This window comes from Microtus pennsylvanicus, chromosome 21 (assembly GCF_037038515.1).
Source record: "Microtus pennsylvanicus isolate mMicPen1 chromosome 21, mMicPen1.hap1, whole genome shotgun sequence".
NCBI lineage: Eukaryota > Metazoa > Chordata > Mammalia > Rodentia > Cricetidae > Microtus > Microtus pennsylvanicus.
In genome coordinates this window covers 35,619,473-35,631,638 of record NC_134599.1, presented here as the reverse complement: position 1 = coordinate 35,631,638, position 12,166 = coordinate 35,619,473, and the positions used below count along the sequence as shown (strand labels likewise).

Here is a 12,166-nt window from a genome sequence, read left to right as displayed (position 1 = left end):
AACCCTCCAATGAATTCCCGCTGCCCCAAATCACATTCTCCCCGATTTCCTGCAGGACCCTCGTGCTGCTTTCTCCTTGGCTCGGGTCACTGCAGTCGCCCTGGACATCTTCTTAAAACTCAAGACATTAGTTAGTGTTTACTTTCTTAATCCTTGGTGCACTGCCCCGTGAGTCACAGAGGGCTAACTTCTCAACTGTACTCACACCTCATTGTCTAGAGCGAAAATACCACCCGGCTCCCTAACTATAGACCCTTCTCCCTTGTTTACTGCCTGCCCTAAGAGCATGCATTCTTTTCAGGAATCCTAGTCACAGAAGAACAGCAACAAAAAAGAAAACGGATAAACGAAGAAATGAAATCCTAGTCACATTTCCCACCTACTTCCTGCATTTGAGAGCAAGGACCTCTTCCTCAGACCTCACTGCCTAGAGTTGGCAGAACAAATGAGTGAGCTTTCAGAGTTCTATGGGGTGTTGCTTCTGCTTTTATTTGACAGTTCTGTACATGTGTGTGTAGTTGGTTGGTTTTTATTTTTAACTCTTTGGTGGTCCACTACCGAGCTCCCAAATAAATAAATATGCCGAGTCTTATTCTTATGAATGCCTGCCCTTAGCTGGGCTTGTTTCTAGCCAGCTTTTCTAACTTAAACGAACCCGGTTCTCTTTTACATTTCACCTCTGGGCTTTTTGCCTTTCTTTATTCTATATATCTATCTTCCCTTCTTACTCTATGGCTGACTATGTGACTGGTGGCTGGCCCTGATGTCCTCCTCTCCTTCTCCTTTTCTGATTCCTCCTCTACTTGTTCATCTCTCAAGCCTAGATTTCTCCTATTTATTCTCTCTCCTGCCTTGCTATTGGTTGCTCAGCTCTCTATTAGACCAATCAGGTGTTTTAGACAGGCAAAGTAATACAACTTCACAGAGTTAGACAAATGTAACATAATAGAAAGCAACACACCAGGTGGTAGTGGCACATACCTTTAGTCCCAGCACTCAGAAGGCAGAGACAGGCAAATCTCTGTGAGTTCGAGGCCAGCCTGGTCTACAGGGGGAGTTCCAGGACAGGCTCCAAAGCTACAGAGAAACCCTGTCTCCACAAACAAAAACAACAACCAAAAAGAATGCAACATATCTTTGCACCATTAAACAAATATTCCACAGCATACACAAATGTAACACATCTTAAGCTGATATTCCACAGCACATTATGTGATATGTTTTGATCACCCACCCTCACTCACTCCTATTTCTCTTCTCTTCTTCTCCCCCTTCCACTGAACCCCTTGTCTTTGCAAGTGAACCACCTTCTTTCTCCTTGCATGTCTCCTTTTCTTTCCTTTTGAGAGAGGGTCTCGGGTATCCCAGACCAGCCTAGAACTCACTGGGTAACCAAGGGTGACCTTGACTCCCTACCTGTGCCCCCCAAAAGGCTGTGATGACAGGCCCTTGGTACTATATCCAGTTCCCATTTTGTCATCTTGTAAAACAGGAGTGGGAACAGCGCCGTGTCTCATGGTGGGTGGGAGATAATAGGAAACAATGAATGCTAATGCTTTGGCCTTTGAATTTAACGGACACTCTAGGATGGGGCTGTGCTCATATGAATACACAATGGGGCTGAGATCATACAGGGAGTAGCCAGATCGTGGCCAAGGAGCCTGATCCCAGGTCTTTTGCTTTCCACCATATCTGACAGGGTGAGCAGGCCTGAGAACAGTGAGGCCAAGGGCAGACCTCCTCAAGCATGACAGATGGCAACAACCTGCAATTGTCTTAATGGCAGACCTTGAAGGCCAGGCAGAACTGTGTGGGATTGAAGCAGGAGCCATTTTAAGTTCCCAGTGTTGTAGGGAAGCATCCTGGCCATGCAGTCAGGCAATCTAGTTAGCTTAAACCATCAGCATCTAGATTGCCTAGAAACAACCAAGTAATTGTGTAATCACTTGTCTCAGCTGTTTACCAACATTTAAGGCAGCCCACTGCCAGCTGTCCCCTCTCTCTATCAAGAGCCATGTGTCTCTAGCAGTTTTGCATTCTTTGAGTGGCATGTGCTTAGCTTGTATATTTAGTTCTGGCCCACTGTGTGATCCCACACTCTTTCAAAAAGGTTATCACTGTGAATTGTTTTGTGGGTTCTGAGTGGCTCATAGGGTTCTGTTGTATAGCTACAGCGTGAATGGGCAGTTAGTGGAATCAGCCAGATGGATTGTAGATGCTGTACACATCTTTCTCACAATGGCCTTGTGTGTGAGGGGGTGTGGGGCTTAACCAGGGTCAAGGGAGATCTCTCAGATAAATAAAACAGACTGAGGGAAGTGATATAGCAGCCCAGGAGGGAAGGAGCTGGAGGCTGGTGGAGCCTTTGGAAGTGCACAGAGAATTTCAATTCCCAACACCCAACTTGCAGCCCTAGCTCTAAGGGATCCAATGCCCCTGGCCAGCACAGGCACCTGTACACATGTTCACATGCACACCCACAGGCACCTGTACACGTGTTCACATGCCCACCCATAGGCACCTGTACACGTGTTCAGATGCCCACACACAGGCACCTGTACACATGTTCACATGCATACCCACAGGCACCTGTACACATGTGCACATGCACACCCACAGCCACCTGTACACATGTGCACATGCCCACCCACAGGCACCTGTACACGTGTTCAGATGCCAACCCACAGGCACCTGTACACATGTTCACATGCACACCCACAGACACCTGTACACGTGTGCACATGCCCACACACAGGCACCTGTACACATGTGCACATGCACACCCACAGGCACCTGTACACATGTGCACATGCCTACACACAGGCACCTGTACACATGTGCACATGCCCACCCACAGGCACCTGTACAAGTGTTCAGATGCCCACACACAGGCACCTGTACACATGTGCACATGCCCACACACAGGCACCTGTACACGTGTTCAGATGCCCACCCACAGGCACCTGTACACATGTGCACATGCCCACCCACAGGCACCTGTACACATGTGCACATGCCCACACACAGGCACCTGTACACATGTGCACATACCCACACACAGGCACCTGTACACATGTTCACATGCACACCCACAGGCACCTGTACACATGTGCACATGCATACCCACAGGTACCTGTACACATGTTCACATGCCCACACACAGGCACCTGTACACATGTGCACATGCCTACACACAGGCACCTGTACACGTGTTCACATGCCCACCCATAGGCACCTGTACACATGTGCACATGCCCACACACAGGCACCTGTACACATGTTCACATGCCCATCCACAGGCACCTGTACACATGTGCACATGCCCACACACAGGCACCTGTACACGTGTTCAGATGCCAACCCACAGGCACCTGTACACATGTTCACATGCACACCTACAGGCACCTGTACACGTGTTCAGATGCCCTCACACAGGCACCTGTACACGTGTTCACATGCCCACCCACAGGCACCTGTACACGTGTGCACATGCCCACACACAGGCACCTGTACACGTGTTCAGATGCCCACACACAGGCACCTGTACACATGTTCACATGCACACACACAGGCACCTGTACACATGTGCACATGCCTACCCACAGGCACCTGTACACATGTGCACATGCCCACACACAGGCACCTGTACACGTGTTCAGATGCCCACCCACAGGCACCTGTACACATGTGCACATGCCCACACACAGGCACCTGTACACATGTGCACATGCCCACACACAGGCACCTGTACACATGTGCACATGCCCACACACAGGCACCTGTACACATGTGCACATGCCCACACACAGGCACCTGTACACATGTGCACATGCCCACACACAGGCACCTGTACACGTGTTCAGATGCCCTCACACAGGCACCTGTACACGTGTTCACATGCCCACCCACAGGCATACACACACATACAGAGACAAGACAGAGAGAGTAAAATAAATCTCGGGGGTCAAAAAAAGACCACATATGAAGATCCATGGCAAGGGGCTAGCAGGATCTCTCCACAGTGCACCTGGAGAAGCCTCCAGAGGAAACTTCCTCCGCCAAAGTGGGCTGGTCAGAGCTGCCTCCCTCTCCCCAGGGTCTCAGGACAACAGCCTCCTATGTTTGCAGAGAAAGTCACTAGGACTGTGATGTAGCAGAAGCCAGCATGTAACGAAGACCTGAATTCATGGAGCCTTTGCCCTTAGACTCTCCTTTACCCGCATCTAAATCCCTGCTTTATTTCTCTTTTAATGTTTTTCCATAAAACTTCTGCTTTTATAGCCATTTACGGCTGAAGGGCATCCCAGATGCCTACTGCAAGCTGGTACTCTGGTGAATTCTATCAGCTCATGACCCTGTCCCATCCCAGGGCTAAGTGTGGAGGAGGGAGGGGATGCAGAGCCTGCTGGGAGAAGCCCACTCCATTGTTCCAGGACTCAGTTGTCATTAGACATCTGTGTGGCTCTGACGCCGCTTCCCCGTGGCTGGAGATGACATTCTGAGGTCTCCCATCCTCTGCACAGAGGTTAGAACTGCACCTTAAAGCGATAGGCTCCACCAAAACTGGCACCAAATGTTATTATGGGTTAAAGAGCTAGAAGTAGAGAGCTCAGAAAATCTTGTAGTTTGGATGCAGGGCGGGTGTTAAACTAATCGCCCATCTACATTTTCCACAACCATTATCAGACCTCGCGTTCCAATTCAGCACCCAGAAAACACGACCTGTTATCTATTTGCTCATCAAGTGTTCAGTGGATGTCCTCCGTGTGCACATTCTTAAATCCCTAGGGATATAGCAATAGGCATGGAGACAGAGCCCCCATTGAAACATTCCAGTCATGGAAGAGAGGCAACAGGCCACAAAGAGAAAACAGCGGATAATGGACTGGCTGTGTGGACCTGTTCACACTTGCTTACCTCACATGCATTAAAGCCCTAGGTCCAATCTCCAGCCTGCTCTGGCCTGACAGATGCTACATGCATGTGGCTCACAAACATACATGCAGGAAAAATACTTGTACACAAAATTTAAAAAGACAAGCTGGTTTGCTGTTTACAGAGGTGGGAAAGGGTGGATCAGGACAGATTGGGACTGAGGTACAAGTCTGGGATTTGCCAGCTGATAGACCATTTTAATATGGTCTGAAGAGGGATAATAGATAAAGCAAAATGGCTCAGTGCTGGACGGGTTGTCTCCAAGAGGAAGTCCTAGGGAGGTAGAAATATTCCCATGGCCAGGGAGTCATTTTATGTATACTTCCACTAAGTAATAGAAGAAATGCATATGGCCTCTGAAGTCCCTGAATTAATTTAGCCACACGTGTAAGAGCATCCTTCTTCATCATGAGTCCATTTGGAAGCAAAGAGCTCAAGTGTGCAGCAAACACATGAGGCTTTGCACAGGGCTGCATAAATATGTAACTGCAGGACCCGGGACTCCATGATCACCAGGACCCGGGACTCCATGATCACCAGGACCCAGGACTCCATGGTCACCAGGACCCGGGACTCCATGGTCACTAAGACCCGGGACTCCATGGTCACCAGGACCTGGGACTCCATGTTAGATCAGCAGGGCCTGGGACTCCAGCCCCATTTGCAGTTTTGTGTAAGCAGAGACTGCTCTTGCCTTTCCCCGCTGCCCAGACCCCAATAATCACCTACATGCCATCTCCTTGACTCTGCCTACTCTCTATCTCTGTTTGGACTTCGCGCCTGGCTTTACTCTGCTAAGCCATTGGCCAAAACAGCTTTATTCATCAACCAATCAAAGCAACACATATACAGAAGGACATCCCACATCAGTTTTGTGGGAGCCAACAGAGTGTAGGGAGCACACTCGCTTCCGAAGAATTTTCCCTAATAAAGCTGTCACTGTACCTGGATGATGGTGCTAAGCCGGCTCTTTCCCTAGGGAGCCCTTACAGGGTGCTACCTGTTGGCCTCATCCCTGAGTAAATTATTTGTCCAAAGAAAACAAGAATTGAATTGAAATTTAGCCAGGTATTTTTATTACAACCTCTGTCCTCCATCTCAGCCTCTGCCTTGAGCCAGTGGCTCTTGCTCTGCACCTGCCAGAACCAATGGTCGGCCTCAGAAGGTACTCGCACGGTGCAAAGCAGCTTGCGCACGCTGCTCATTTTACACCCTCATCTCCAACCTGTGACGGCAGGTACAGCGTGGATTATCCACAGACAAAGGAACGGAAACAAAGATAGGATGTGGGGGCTGCAGAGATGGCTCAGCCATTAGGAGCACTTGTTCTTGCGGGGGACCCAGGTTTGGTTCCCAGCACCCATACGACAGCTCACAACTCTCTATTATCCCGGCAGCGGGATACGAACGGTGGTCCCTGATAAACCTGGAAGAGAGGAATGGAAGGAACAAGAGACACGAGAAATGACGGCCAGACAGTGTTTCTGATTAAACCATCGTTTATTATATCCTCAGAAGTTGTTAAATAGCAAACGGGCAAGGGGGAGGGGAGATGTGTCAGGTCTGCTGGAATTCAGGTAAGTAAATACTGAGGGTCTGTGCTTGTTGACTAACAAAGGAAAATGCTAATTGTTTCTGAAGCCTGGTACCTGCAGGTCTCACTAGGAGATAAGATGCCAGGTTGATTTCCTAGGCCCTGCAGAGGGGATAGAGGTAAATATTTTACTGAACTTGTGAGCTTAAGAGGGCTGTAAACAAAATGCAGATCTCAAAATACAGGTCATTGCTTCCAGCACTCTATAACTCCAATTCTAGGGCATCCAATACCCTCTTTTGGCCTCTGAAGCTACCAGGCAAGTATACAGTGCATATACATATAAAATAAATAAATCTAAAAAAATTAAAGGTAGGTCACATGACTTTCTGAGAAGTCAGCTAGCAACAGATCTGAGAGATTAAACAGACGTGGCTGACTCCATGGCTACCCCCTCCCCACGACAAAGTTGATACTCTCTAAATGACAAATTTAGAGACATAAAACTACTTAGCAATGATTGAACCAAAGGACGACAACCAGTGTCCTGCCTTTTTTGATAGAGGCTCCCTGTTTGCTCCAGGGGAAACTGCAAGCCCCAGCCCTGCCAGATCTCAGTATAGCCACTACCCTGCTGGAACCTCAGTTCTAGCCGCGTATATGGAACTCCAAGTCTGTGAGGGTCCCTCTGAGGAAGCTGCCTGGTCACTTGGGCTTCATTCACCCTCCTTTCTGATATTTGACTTCTGCCTGTGATAGTAAATCCCCCACAACCTTGTTATCTTCTTACTCATGTATGGCTTCCCTTCCCACCCAGACTTGTCATTTTTAAAAACAATAAGTCATAGCTTGGCATGGTGGCTCATGCCTTTAATCCCAGCATTTGTAGGGCGGAGGCAGGCGGATCTCTGTGAGTTCGACGCCAGCTTGGTCTATATAGAGAGTTTCAAGCCAGACAGGTTACAGGGTTAGACCCTGTCTCAAAAAACAAACAAACAAAAACACAGAATGGCTAACAAGAGCGCGTAACTGCCTAGCCTGAAAACCTGTTTGATTCCCAGGTGGGAAGAGAACTCCCCAAAGTTGTTATCTGACCGTTCATTGCACACACATGTCCACAGACATATACACATAAGTAAATAAAATGTAATAACCTATTTTTAAAGGGACAAAAAGCCAAAAAGAAAAAGAAGAAAGGGTGGGAAATGCCCTATTTCTAGTACTATAAAAATCCTAGAGATTTACGTCTGAGTCTTCCCTCTTGATAAAAATGTGGGATATTGTTTTTCATGTATTTTTTAAAGTATTCTTTTTGCTAGATGCATAGTATTCCTTAGAGAGGGTTTACCATCGTTCATCATGAGTACATGTATCCCCTCCCTAAGGCCTATCTCATCGACATCCTCCCCACCCTCCTGCCCTCGTGAGGACTATGAGTAATTGGGTTGTCTGGGGGTTGGAAAGGGGGTGGGCTATGTTTGGTGCATGATATGTGTTAGCTCCAGAGGGGCCATTTAGAGGGCTGGAAAATTACAGAGTGCTCATACCCGGCCCCCGTCTGCCAACAAAGGGTACCTACAACAAATCCTGGGAAATTATAGCTTTTGCAGTCTGAGCTACTCAAACAGGAGAAAAGTACACGGGACCCATGTGTCTGGATAAGAACACTGGGACAATGGTGTGACTACCCTTGGGCCTGGGAGGAACCCAGTGAGGAAGAAAGGCTGCCCAGTTGCTGTCTCACACAACATCTCGGCGGTCCAGAACTCAGTGGCTGACGCAGCAGAAGGCAAACTCATCCAGGTCAAGATGATCCAAAGGTTTGCTGTGGGGACTCCTGCATGTGTGGAGGTGGGGGCGGGAGCACAGGGCAATTGAAGAGGTGAGAGCTGGCACACCTGTGTGTCTCAGTCATGGTGGAAGGCCAGGGGTACTCAGCACCCTGAGTCCAACAGGAAGATGTGCCAGTGGGTGCAGGGAGCTGGCGCAGCTGGAGCTTGAGGACCTGAGTGTGATCCCCAGGACCCATGGAAGGAAAGTGAGTGCAATGGAGTGCATTTGTGACCCCATTACTGGGGAAGCAGCAGCAGAGGCACCCCTGGGCTCACTGGCCAGCCAGTCTAGCCTAGTTGGCAAGACTTCAGTCCCAGCAAGAAACCCTATCTCAGAAAACAAGGTAGACAGTGATAAAGGAAGGCAGACCACTGAGGCTGACCTCTGGCCTCCATATACACATGCACATATGTACATACATGCACTCATCCACACATGAACATGTACAAACATAGACACACCCACGAAAAAGTGAGAGTGAGGGTATGTTTCTAGAATGTTGTTGGCTTTTCTCTGGGTGGGGTGGGATGGGGCAGGCCTGGGGCTTCAGCACATCTGGGAATACCTGCTCCTAGAACCTGTGTGGGTGAACCAGCAGCTTGGAGGGACCTCCGCCTTCCTGCCAGTCACAGAAACTGCTCTGAGAACTGAAGCCGGGTTGCCGAAGCTTCAGTTGGAAATGTTAAGTTCCCCTTCCGAACCTCAGACTCAGACACAACGGGGGCAAGGGGATGTCTTTCCGCATGCCCAGCTCCCAAGGGACCAGACCACAAGTAGTTCCAGGGTCTCGTGAATGTCCTGGTTCAACTTCTGTTTAAGGACGAACCAACAGAGCGGTTATGCCCTGTCACCCTCTGGAGTGTCCAGTCTTAGAGCAAAAGTCCCTGGCAGCTCAGCTGAGCTTTCCTCACTTCCAGATTTCTGCTCTTGAGGTCTCTAGGTGATAGAGAGGCTCGGCCACAGTGGAGTCCGTGATAGAGTTCTGACCCCACTCCACCAATCCCCTGTGCTGTCGCCTGAGCCTCAGACTGTGCATCTGAAGATAGGGTAACAGTATGGCCTACCTAGCTGGTGTGAGAAATGAAACACATGCATTTAAATGGTCTAAAACTGCAGAGGCCACTCGAGCTTCGGTGAAGTGTCACAGGCCAGTGACTGCAGGTTTAAAAAGGTACAGCTGTCACCTGCCCTTGCTGGGGACGGTTAGTGGTGGCTGTTATGAGTGCTACCTTCTAATGCCCTAGCCACTGATGGTTCTTTAGTTACAGATGCCTCAAGGGTTGGCGATGCCCGACAGTTAAGAGCTCAAAGACCCTGATTTAGTCCCTAGCACTCATGCCTTAACAGCCATCTCTAACTTCTGTTCAGGAGGATTCGCGCCCTCTTCTGGCTTCTGCAGGTACCCATACACATAAAAATAATTTTTTTTAAACTTCTACCTCATCCTTTAAATTCCTTTTAAAGGATTATAGTTTCATGCCTACCTGTGAACAGGCATAGCGGGTATTATGTTGCTTGTTTTGGGGATTGGGTCTCAGGCAGTTCAGGCTAACCCCAAACTTGCTTTATAGCCAAGGGTGATCTTAAACTTCTGGTCTTTCTCCTCTACCTCTCAATTGCCGGCATTATAACCCTGAGCTACCATGCCTGGTTTACACAGTGCTAGGAATTGAACCCAGGGCTTTGCGCTTGCAGGCGAGCTGGCTTTCTACTGTGCTCTTATTCATTTAGAAGTGAAAGTGTGTTTCATGCATTGGTGCAGAAACTTGGCAGCTTTGGCAATCTGCTCTTGCTTGTGACTCGCAGGCACTGGCTGTGCTGGAAGGCATCAGCAGCCTGGGGACTCACTAAGCATCGGTCTTTTTACCCATCACAGTGTGGCGGTGCTGCAACCCCTGTAGGCTCCTGACAGCCCATCCTGGCTGAAAGGCTACATAACAAGACATGGGCTTTAGAATCCACCTGCCCTCAGAGAAGCAAAGCAAAGGGTAGGGAGTGTAGTGGGCATTATGATCAACGTCTGTCTGTCATCTGAGCATTTAGGAGACGGAGGCAGGAGCATCAAGAGTTGAAGGCCAGCCTGGGATACATGAGACATGGTGTCAAAACAAAAGAAGCAAAGGCATTTTACAGTTAACCAAGATATAAAGAAATTAATTTGTTAGCTTTTTATTGCATTTTCTTATGTGTATGTGTGTATGTGCACACATGTACTATATACAGTATTTTCTTGTGTATGTGCACACACATGTACTACATACAGCATTTTTATGTATGTGTGTGTGCACACATGTACTACATACAGCATTTTTATGTATGTGTGTGTGCACACATGTACTACATACAGCATTTTTATGTATGTGTGTGTGCACACATGTACTACATACAGCATTTTTATGTATGTGTGTGTGCACACATGTACTACATACAGCATTTTTATGTATGTGTGTGTGCACACATGTACTATATACAGTATTTTCTTGTGTATGTGCACACACATGTATTACATACAGCATTTTTATGTATGTGTGTGTGCACACATGCACTATATACAGTATTTTCTTGTGTATGTGCACACATATGTACTACATACCGCATTTTTATGTATGTGTGTGTGCACACATGTACTATATACAGCATTTTTATGTATGTGTGTGTGCGCACACATGTACTATATACAGTATTTTCTTGTGTATGTGCACACACATGTATTACATACAGCATTTTTATGTATGTGTGTGTGCACACATGTACTATATACAGTATTTTTATGTATGTGTGTGTGCACACATGTACTATATACAGTATTTTCTTGTGCATGTGCACACACATGTATTACATACAGTATTTTTATGTATGTGTGTGTGCACACATGTACTATATACAGTATTTTCTTGTGTATGTGCACACACATGTATTACATACCGCATTTTTATGTATGTGTGTGTGCACACATGTACTATATACAGTATTTTCTTGTGTATGTGCACACATATGTACTACATACCGCATTTTTATGTATGTGTGTGTGCACACATGTACTATATACAATATTTTCTTGTGTATGTGCACACATATGTACTACATACAGCATTTTCTTGTGTGTAGGTGCACACACACGCTTACTACATATGTGTGTGGAGGTCAGAGAACCACTTCAGGAGTTCCTTCTCCACCATGTGGGTACTGGGAATTGAACTCGGGTCTTCGGACTTGGCAGCAAGCACTTTTACTCTCCGAGTCATCTTGCTCGCTCCGTTTACTGTTTTCTTGAGACAGGGTTTTCTTCTGTAGTCCAAGCAGGCCTCAGATTTAAAGCAGTCTTCCTGCCCTTGCCTCCTGGGCGCTAGAATTACAAGCATGTGCTGCCACACCACACAATTTTAAAAAAAAAATTTATTGTGTAAGCTCTTTTTAAAACATTTTATCACATTTACTTATTGTGTGTGTGTGTGTGTGTGTGTGTGTGTGTGTGTGTGTGTGTGTGTGTGTGTATGGGGGGGACTTAAGCCACAATGCATGTGTGGATCGGAGAACAATTTGCTGGGAGTTGGTTCTTTCCTTCCACTTTGTGGATCCTAGGGACTGAACTCACTTTATTAGGTTTGGTAGCAAGCACCTGTGCCTGCTAAGCCATCCTGCTGTGTGTGTGTGTACATATATGTACATGTACATATATGTGTATGTGCATATATGTGTATATATATGTACACATATATATATTAGTGTGTATATGCATGTGTGTACATATATATTAGTGTGCGTACACATATACATTAGTGTATATACATATATTAGCGTGTGTACATACATAAATGTATATATTAGTATGCATACATACACATAGTGTGTATATACATATGT

At 47.1% G+C, this 12,166-nt stretch overlaps 1 protein-coding gene across 1 annotated transcript in view; it reads left to right on the top strand.

Annotated features, from left to right (window-relative positions):
* Kcnk12 (potassium two pore domain channel subfamily K member 12) overlaps positions 1-12,166 on the top strand; it is a 65,416-nt gene that overhangs the window by 21,458 nt on the left and 31,792 nt on the right. The window lies entirely within an intron of this gene.